We start from the raw sequence: 9,141 nt of genomic DNA, 5'->3' as shown, positions 1-9,141 counted from the left end.
AAGAAACTCATATTCTAAGTTTTTAATAAGCAGCACCTCAATTTTTGAGTTGCAGTACTTTTTTTATTATATGTTTTCCCCTGACTCTTATTGTGAAATCTAAGTGAAGGGAAAATGCCCAGTGTGTAAGATAGCACAAAGGTTTAAAAAAGTAGGAGAGATGACTTGGTAATTCAAGAATTAGTGGTTAGGGGATGCCGAGCTTGCATTTTAGAAGCCTTTAAATTTTAGCCTTTAAAAATGAAGGGTTTCATTGCTGTTTTTCCCTCTCCCACCGTCCCACCCCCCCGCCCTGCCATTTCCCCATTACACTTCATCATTTAGTTATGGATTGCTCTGAATTGTGGACTTTACAAAAGGTCAGTTATCAAAGAGTGATTCGATAGGGGTGGGACTAGTCGTAGCCCCACCACTTCTTTTCCCATCCCTCTCCACCGAGATGTAGTATTTTGTTCTCGTGCTCTGCAGTTGGGCCTCGGACTCCTAAAACTTACCCAATGGGTACACTGAAAGGGTAATTTTCTGACTTTGCTGCTGGTGGGAATCCTCGATCAGCAGGAATGCATATCAGAAATTAAGAAGTTCATAGCACGTGATTTTCTGATTATTAATAAATGGTCAGAAAATCATGCAGCAGGTTCTAAATTTCTGATATGTCCAACTCCTCGCTGGGAGCATGAAGTTGGAAATTTACCCCATGAGCACCAATGGTCGTCTGGATTGCTCAGCTACTAGGCCATGTGGAATTGTGATGTTGTTCTTCATTAAAGGATGAAATCACTCTAGCAGAGAGCACTATCAGTGCACAATGTATCTCCCTTTTAGTTTTCCGGTCTAAACTTTACACAGCAGTTCTCAGTAAGTACTGAGTTGCAAAATGATCGAACGGTTTGGATCAACATCTATAAATGAAATGGAGGCTGGTCCCTGTTAAGTCGATGAGGCTGCTTCCTGACTGAACCCATGACTGATGCCAACTGAGTGCCCACTCCATCATCTGAAAGGTCAGGTTCCTCTGGGGTGCAGGGACACCAATTAAAACAAGAATTTCTCCTAATAGGCTTGCTGCCTATTATGTGGAAAACATAAAAGGAGGTTCACTTGCATTGGAACTATTCTCCCTTCTGTGGGAGAAGAATTACCCTAGCCAATCTATGTAGCAACATTGCAAATGCATGATTTTGCTACACACAGCTAGCAGAAGAATTCTTCCCCCTTTGTTTTAAAATCTGCATGCGGTTTGTTTATCATGTTTTAATCCCACTTTATTTTTAAATCACAGTTCTATTTTTGTTTCCTATCAGAATATAAATGGAAGCAAATTGTTCTGTTACAAATATCATAGGAAATGTAATGGATTAATCTATTTCTCAATTTATGTTTAAAATTAATGTTTTAAAATAAAACAAAATTGTAACTACAAGTGACAGTATTGTACTATATTCTCCAATTCAGTAAATAAAATCACTTATTACATCATCACTGAATTAATAAAACTCAATATTAATTCTTTTTCACAAAGAATAATTCAAGGTTCTTTGATAGCTCTGGATTGCTTTGCTTGGTATTTTTGCAATATACCTTTTTCAAAAAGTACCAGCCAACTTATAATTTTAGCCCAACCAAACAGATGGGGAAACTGTGTGCTGCGGTGGGTTAGAACACTGTCACTTCACTTCTAAGAACTTAGTCCCCTGAAACACAAAGGATAAAAAATCTTGCCTCAGCTGTTAACCCTTCCCCTCCTGAAGATAACATTTCAGGCTGAAAAATCATTAGGGGCTGGGTGGAGTTCCTTAGTTAAAAAAATGAGTTGATGACAATTTCAGCTCAATTCTCAGTGGGCGCAAAACAGGACAGTAAGAGCCAGATTCTCAAAAATATTGTATTAGAGCTAATACTATATTACTCTTGTGTTAAGTTTTCCATTGATTTCTTTTCATACGTACAGGGATAGAAATTCGTCTGGGTCCATTCTTGCCCAGCTGGGCAGCACACACCCAACCGTAGGCCCAAGGCCGGCTTGAAATTGAGCCTTGAGCCTCATTTCAATAATTTAGGTGAGCTGCCGGCGTCTGGCACACCTCTAGAGGCAGCTCACCATTTCAGCAGATGAGTTTCGACCTGCTTGTCTTGCCGGCAGCAGCCCTCAGGTATGTAGGTGGGTGACCGATCGCAATCGGCAGTGGCCAGCAAGTGTGCTGTTAAACTGGGAGGAGCATTCCTGCTACTCCTGGCTCCACATGAATTTTAAAAAGAAATTGAAACTTATGTTTTCGGTGGGGCCCGTTTCTAGGCTGCATTCATGCCAGGAAGACCTGAGCAGAGCAGACATGACAACTGCTCTACTCAGGGCGGCCCATTTTCTCAGAGGGGTCCTAAAACAGGTGTTAGGCCCATCATTAGCATATGCTATCTGGAAAATAGGTGCAACTATGACAACTTTCTACCCAACAGTTTGCATCATGTGGTATTATTCATTATGGTTAATATCATCTTCATATTAGCCACATATCTCCCATCACTCATCCCTTTTTCTATTCTCTGCTCCGTAAACAATCTTCCATCTTTTCAATATTTCTTGGCTTTGCTTTCCTTTTTACTCTGTTTTTGAATCACAGTTTGAAAGAGCCAGAGAAATAGTTTCAAGACAATGGAATAAAAGTTCAACATCGTTGCACCTGATGATGACAAATTTAGCTGTGGGAAGGCCTGTGCCCAATTTGCACATGCGGCCGAGCCACTGCTATATTCGATGGGGCTTCTTATAGACGGCAAACTGCTTTCCGTGCTTCAAGAAGGTGGCCCACCACCGCCTTCTCAGGGCAACTAGTGATGGGCAATAAATGCCGGCCTTGCCAGCGACACCCACACATCCTGAGAATCTACCTCCTATTTTTAAAATATAATAAAATGGCATACCTAGCTTTAATTAGTGCAACATTTGCACTTCTCTTACAAACCACTGAAGGCAGAAAAAAATGCACTACAAATACTCTGCACTGCACTATATGTGTGACTGAAAGTCAGACTCTAATTTTGAGCAATCTCATTCAGAGGTGGACGGCAATAAGAAATGAAGATACCACACTGATGCAGTTGGTCATCTTAAACTAGGATTGAAGCACAGTGGGCTAAATTGTAAATTTGGTTACATTACAACAAGGATGCTTTCTCTACCCACCATAACAGAGGGATCCACGGTACAGCAACCGAAGAGGAAAGAGTCAAACTGGACTCCTCCGGAGGGTCGCTACCCTCAGCTTGACATGTATGCCCAAGCTGTCAGGAAATGCGTCAATGCCAGATTCATCAGGCGCACTCAGAAGACAGTCCAGAATGTCACCCGAGCACAACGCAACACCATCAACGCTCTCAAGACCAACCGAAACATCGTCATCAAACCAGCGGACAAAGGAGGAGCCATTGTCATACAGAACAGAACGGACTATTGCAAAGAAGCATACCGACAACTGGACAACCAGGAACACTACAGACGGTTACCCGCAGATCCGACCAAAGAACACACCCACCAGCTCAACAAACTGATCAAGACCTTCGATCCAGACCTTCAAAGCATCCTACGCACTCTCATCCCACGTACTCCCCACGTGGGAGACTTCTACTGCCTCCCAAAGATACACAAAGCCAACACACCCGGACGTCCTATCGTATCAGGCAACGGAACCCTGTGTGAGAACCTCTCTGGATACGTCGAGGGCATCCTGAAACCCATCGTACAGGGAACCCCCAGCTTCTGTCGCGACACTACAGACTTCCTACAAAAACTCAGCACCCACGGACCAGTTGAACCAGGAACACTTCTCACCACGATGGACGTCTCGGCACTATACACCAGTATCCCCCACGATGACGGCATCGCTGCGACAGCATCAATACTCAACACCAACAACAGCCAATCTCCAGACGCCATCCTACAACTCATCCGCTTCATCCTGGATCACAATGTCTTCACCTTCAATAACCAGTTCTTTACCCAAACACACGGAACAGCCATGGGGACCAAATTCGCACCCCAATACGCCAACATTTTCATGCACAAGTTCGAGCACGACTTCTTCACTGCACAGGACCTCCAACTAACGCTATACACCAGATACATCGACGACATTTTCTTCCTATGGACCCACGGCGAAGAATCACTGAAGAGACTACACGATAACATCAACAAGTTCCATCCCACCATCAAACTCACCATGGACTACTCCTCAGAATCGGTTTCTTTCTTGGACACACAAATCTCCATCAAAGACGGGCACCTCAGCACCTCACTCTACCGCAAGCCCACGGACAACCTCACGATGCTCCACTTTTCCAGCTTCCACCCCAACCACGTCAAAGAGGCCATCCCCTATGGACAGGCCCTACGAATACACAGGATCTGCTCAGACGAGGAGGAACGCGATGGACACCTACAGACGCTGAAAGACGCCCTCGTAAGAACGGGATATGACGCTCGACTTGTTGATCGACAGTTCCGACGGGCCACAGCGAAGAATCGCGTAGACCTCCTCAGAAGACAAACACGGGACGCAACCAACAGAGTACCCTTCGTCGTCCAGTACTTCCCTGGAGCGGAGAAACTACACCATGTTCTCCGCAGCCTTCAACATGTCATCGATGACGACGAACACCTCGCTAAGGCCATCCCCACGCCTCCACTGCTCGCCTTTAAACAGCCACCCAACCTCAAACAGACCATCGTTCGCAGCAAGTTACCCAGTTTTCAGGAGAACAGCGTCCACGACACCACACAACCCTGCCACGGCAACCTCTGCAAGACTTGCCAGATCATCGCCACGGATACCACCATCACACGAGAGGACACCACCCACCAGGTACATGGTTCATACTCCTGTGACTCGGCCAACGTTGTTTACCTCATACGTTGCAGGAAAGGATGCCCCGGAGCATGGTACATTGGCGAGACCATGCAGACGCTGCGACAACGGATGAACGGACACCGCGCAACAATCGCCAAACAGGAGGGTTCCCTCCCAGTCGGGGAACACTTTAGCAGTCAAGGACATTCAGCCACCGATCTTCGGGTAAGCGTTCTCCAAGGCGGCCTTCGAGACACACGACAACGCAAAATCGTCGAGCAGAAGTTGATAGCCAAGTTCCGCACCCATGAGGACGGCCTCAACCGGGATCTTGGGTTCATGTCACGCTACACGTAACCCCACCAGCAAAAAGTGGGAAAAAATTTATATGTTTTTTAAAATTCTCTCTCTCTCTCTCTCTGCCATTTTGAGTTTCTTTCTGCCTGCCTGTGTAATAGACACAATGTATATCGAGTGTACTGGGACGTGCTGTTCTCCGTGACTGGCCTGTTTGAATAACAACGACACCTTTTGATTGGTGTGATGCTGTCCCAACATAGTATAAGATATGCGATTTGAGAACCTTTTCATTCATTCATCTGACGAAGGAGATAATCTCCGAAAGCTTGTGATTTTAAAATAAATTTGTTGGACTATAACCTGGTGTTGTAAGATTCCTTACATTTGTCCACCCCGGTCCATCACTGGCATCTCCACATCACCATAATTGTGGCACTGCTATATTGTGATTGGCTGTAAAGAACAGGACAAATACTTTATTTATATGGTGCTCAAGCCCTTTTACTGAGTGCTGTTTTACCAAACCCTAATGGGCTCAATTTTTATTTATTTTTTGCTCTTTAAAACCTCACCTTCAATTCGTTTTACCCTAGACAGTGAGTGGTTAGAGTATCTTCGAAATTTTGGTGAGCTGATAGGAAAAAATGTTGAAAATATATAGTAATGAGGAAGTTTATATTTATTCGGGGCATCAGATCTTTACACTGGGTCAAAATCCTGGAGCTCCCTACCTAACAGCACAGTGGGAGAACCTTCACCACACGGGCTGCAGCATTTCAAGAAGAAGGCTCACCACCACCTTCTTAAGGGAAATTAGAGATGGGCAATACATGCTGGCCTTGCAAGTGACGTCCATATACCAAGAATGAACTAAAAAAATAACTAAAACAATACTTCAAAACATTGCAAGACAATGCACATTGATATTTCTTGAGATGGTGCTACACAAAATTATTAGAACCTATTTGGATTTGGACGCAGATCCTCACAAGGAAAATCCAAATCTGAAAAACAGAGTTGAAAGCTTTCTCTTTAAGTAACATGATCATTGTTTGATGATGAATAATAAATAAAATCATCTAGTTGTGATGGTCTCAGCTGGAATGGTATTAGAGGTCCTATAATTGGGCTGTGCGCCCTAGAGCTAGGTTCCTATGCTTGCTCTTTATCATATGACCCGTGCTAGAACAAGCTCATGTGTGGATGTAGGGTGAGGGTAGGATTGGGCATGCCTGTCACCTCATGGTGGAACAGCCTGCCAATACTCAGTGCCAGGCCTTGCAAGTAAAGAGTGGCCACCTGGATGAGGATTTCCATCACCCATTGAGCCATACCTCATGCTTTCAGGAAAGGAAAGTAGAAAAAAGGGGCAAGAAAATAAACCTCTCTCATTTTATTACCTGCAACTGATGATCAAGTGAACCAATTTTGACACGCTGCCCACACAAAATTGCATTATGTGTGGGCAGCGTGTCATTTTTCTTGCAGGACTGTGTTGCCTGAATTCAAATTGTTCTGAATTGGTAAAAATCCAGACTTTTCTGAATCAATGAAGATCACCTCAGTTTGTGTGAATTCAGGGTTTGTTTTTGAATCCAGTTCAGTCTTCAGTGCCATTCTGCGCTCTAGACTCCAGCAAGTCTGACGGATTTGGCCCTGCCATCTGACTGGAGCAAAGACAAAAAAATTCCATTCCCATTTCTGTTTTCTTTCATCTTGATGAGCACAAATTCCTCATAAAATATTACAAAGGAATGTTCCTTATTTTACATTTAGAAAGTTTAATCATCTTGGTAATATAATTTTCCTATGTATAAAGTACCATTTTAAATAATATTTTCAAATTTGTTTGTGTAATGCCAACCACAAATAAAATTGATTGCTGAGAAGGCTCGACCTATGATGGCTGAGAATTACACAGATAAAATCAACAGGATGTCTCATACTTGGCAGGCTGTTTTTCGTAAACGCTTAGGTTCTAGTAGTTCTTGCTTTCTTATGCCATCACCAACCTCTTGGGGCTGTATTGCTGTGACGGGCAGCGCATGCATCTTTCCATTCCCTGCCTCGGTGATGAATGCCCTGGGCCGGTGTGGAACTCTACAGAGGAAGTGCCATAAATTTACTGCTGAATCAGCTCGAAATCGAGAGCAGGGTTACAGGATCACAGCTGTCACTCGGCTGTGGGAAACAGTTCAGGGATCGTTAGCACTGGCCATTCCCATGAACTTGAGGTTTTAACTGTGTTACTATGGGCACTGAGTGAGGTGACGCTGCAGTAAGTGCATAGCTTTAACCCCCTCCAGCATAGAGGTTATTTTAGTTACATACCATTATAAAATTTGCTCCTCTTAAGTTTATAAACTATTTTCCCACAACTTTGTACTCACTTATCCAGAGCAGTCTATGAAAATATGAAATGGTAATAAAAGTAATTTAATTAGTATAATGGTGACTTATGTTTCGAATAGAAAATACTGAAAAGACTCAGCAGGTAAGTCAGCACCTGAAAACAAAAAGGCAGGTAAATGTTTTGGATGGAATATTTTAAGCTGCTTTTCTCTTTCAGATGCTGACTAACCTGTGGTGTATTTTTGGTATTTTCTATTCTTATCTCAGATTGCCAGTAAGGTCAGGAGAGCAATAGTGATAGTGGCTTCAATTGTTAGAGGAATAGACAAACGTTTCTGCAGCCGCAGACGTTGCATCCCTGGTGCCAGGGTCAAGGATGTCACTGAGCGACTGCAGAACATTCTGAGGGGGGAGGTCGAACAGCAGGAGGTTGTGGTCCATATCGATACCAATGATATAGGTGGAAAGAGGGATGAGGTCCTGCAGGCAGATTTTAGGGAGTTAGGAAAGAGATTAATAAGCAGGACCTCAAAGGTAGTGATCTCCGGATTACTCCCAGTGCCACATAGTAGTGAGTATAGAAATAGGAGGATAGAATAGATGAATGCATGGCTGGAGAGATGGTGCAGATGGAGAGCTTTAGATTCCTGGGGCATTCTGACTGGTTCTGGGGGAGGTGGGACCTGTACAAGTCGGAAGGATTCCATCTCATAGAGTCATAGAGTTATACAGCACGGATAGAGGCCCTTCGGCCCATCGTGTCCGCGCCGGCCATCAAGCCCTGTCTAATCTAATCCCATATTCCAGCATTTGGTCCGTAGCCTTGTATGCTATGGCATTTCAAGTGCTCATCCAAATGCTTCTTGAATGTTGTGAGGGTTCCTGCCTCCACAACCCTCTCAGGCAGTGAGTTCCAGACTCCAACCACCCTCTGGGTGAAAAAGTTCTTTCTCAAATCCCCTCTAAACCTCCCGCCTTTTACCTTGAATCTATGCCCCCTTGTTATAGAACCCTCAACGAAGGGAAAAAGCTCCTTAGTATCCATCCTATCTATGCCCCTCATAATTTTGTACACCTCAATCATGTCCCCCCTCAGCCTCCTCTGCTCCAAGGAAAACAAACCCAATCTTCCCTGGTGGTCTAGTGGTTAGGATTCGGCGCTCTCACCGCCGCGGCTCGGGTTCGATTCCCGGTCAGGGAAGATTGCTTTCTTGTTATTTAAAAAGGGTAGTAGGCAGAAGGCTGGAAATTATAGGCCAGTTAGCTTAACATCTGTGGTGGGTAAAATTTTGGAGTCTATTATTAAGGAGACAGTAACGGAACATTTAGATAAGCATAATTTAATAGGACAAAGTCAGCATGGCTTTATGAAGGGGAAGTCATGTCTGACAAATTTGCTTGAGTTCTTCGAGGATATAACGTATAGGGTGGATAAAGGGGAACCAGTGGACGTAGTGTATTTAGACTTCCAGAAGGCATTCGACAAGGTGCCACATAAAAGATTATTACTTAAGATAAAAAATCACGGGATTGGGGGTAATATTCTGGCATGGGTGGAGGATTGGTTATCAAACAGGAAGCAGAGAGTTGGGATAAATGGTTCATTTTCGGACTGGCAACCAGTAACCAGTGGTGTTCCACAGGG

The 9,141-nt window shown here is 44.0% G+C and overlaps 1 non-coding gene across 1 annotated transcript; it reads left to right on the top strand.

The window, feature by feature from the left end:
- The first annotated feature begins 8,625 nt into the window (after positions 1 to 8,625).
- Positions 8,626 to 8,697, top strand: trnae-cuc (transfer RNA glutamic acid (anticodon CUC)). Its single transcript has one exon. It is a non-coding gene; the product is annotated as a tRNA-Glu (tRNA).
- Positions 8,698 to 9,141: the final 444 nt, after the last annotated feature.

Source organism: Heptranchias perlo, chromosome 4 (assembly GCF_035084215.1).
Source record: "Heptranchias perlo isolate sHepPer1 chromosome 4, sHepPer1.hap1, whole genome shotgun sequence".
Taxonomy (NCBI): domain Eukaryota; kingdom Metazoa; phylum Chordata; class Chondrichthyes; order Hexanchiformes; family Hexanchidae; genus Heptranchias; species Heptranchias perlo.
Note: the sequence above shows the minus strand (reverse complement) of the source record. Positions and strands in the feature narration are given on the sequence as shown.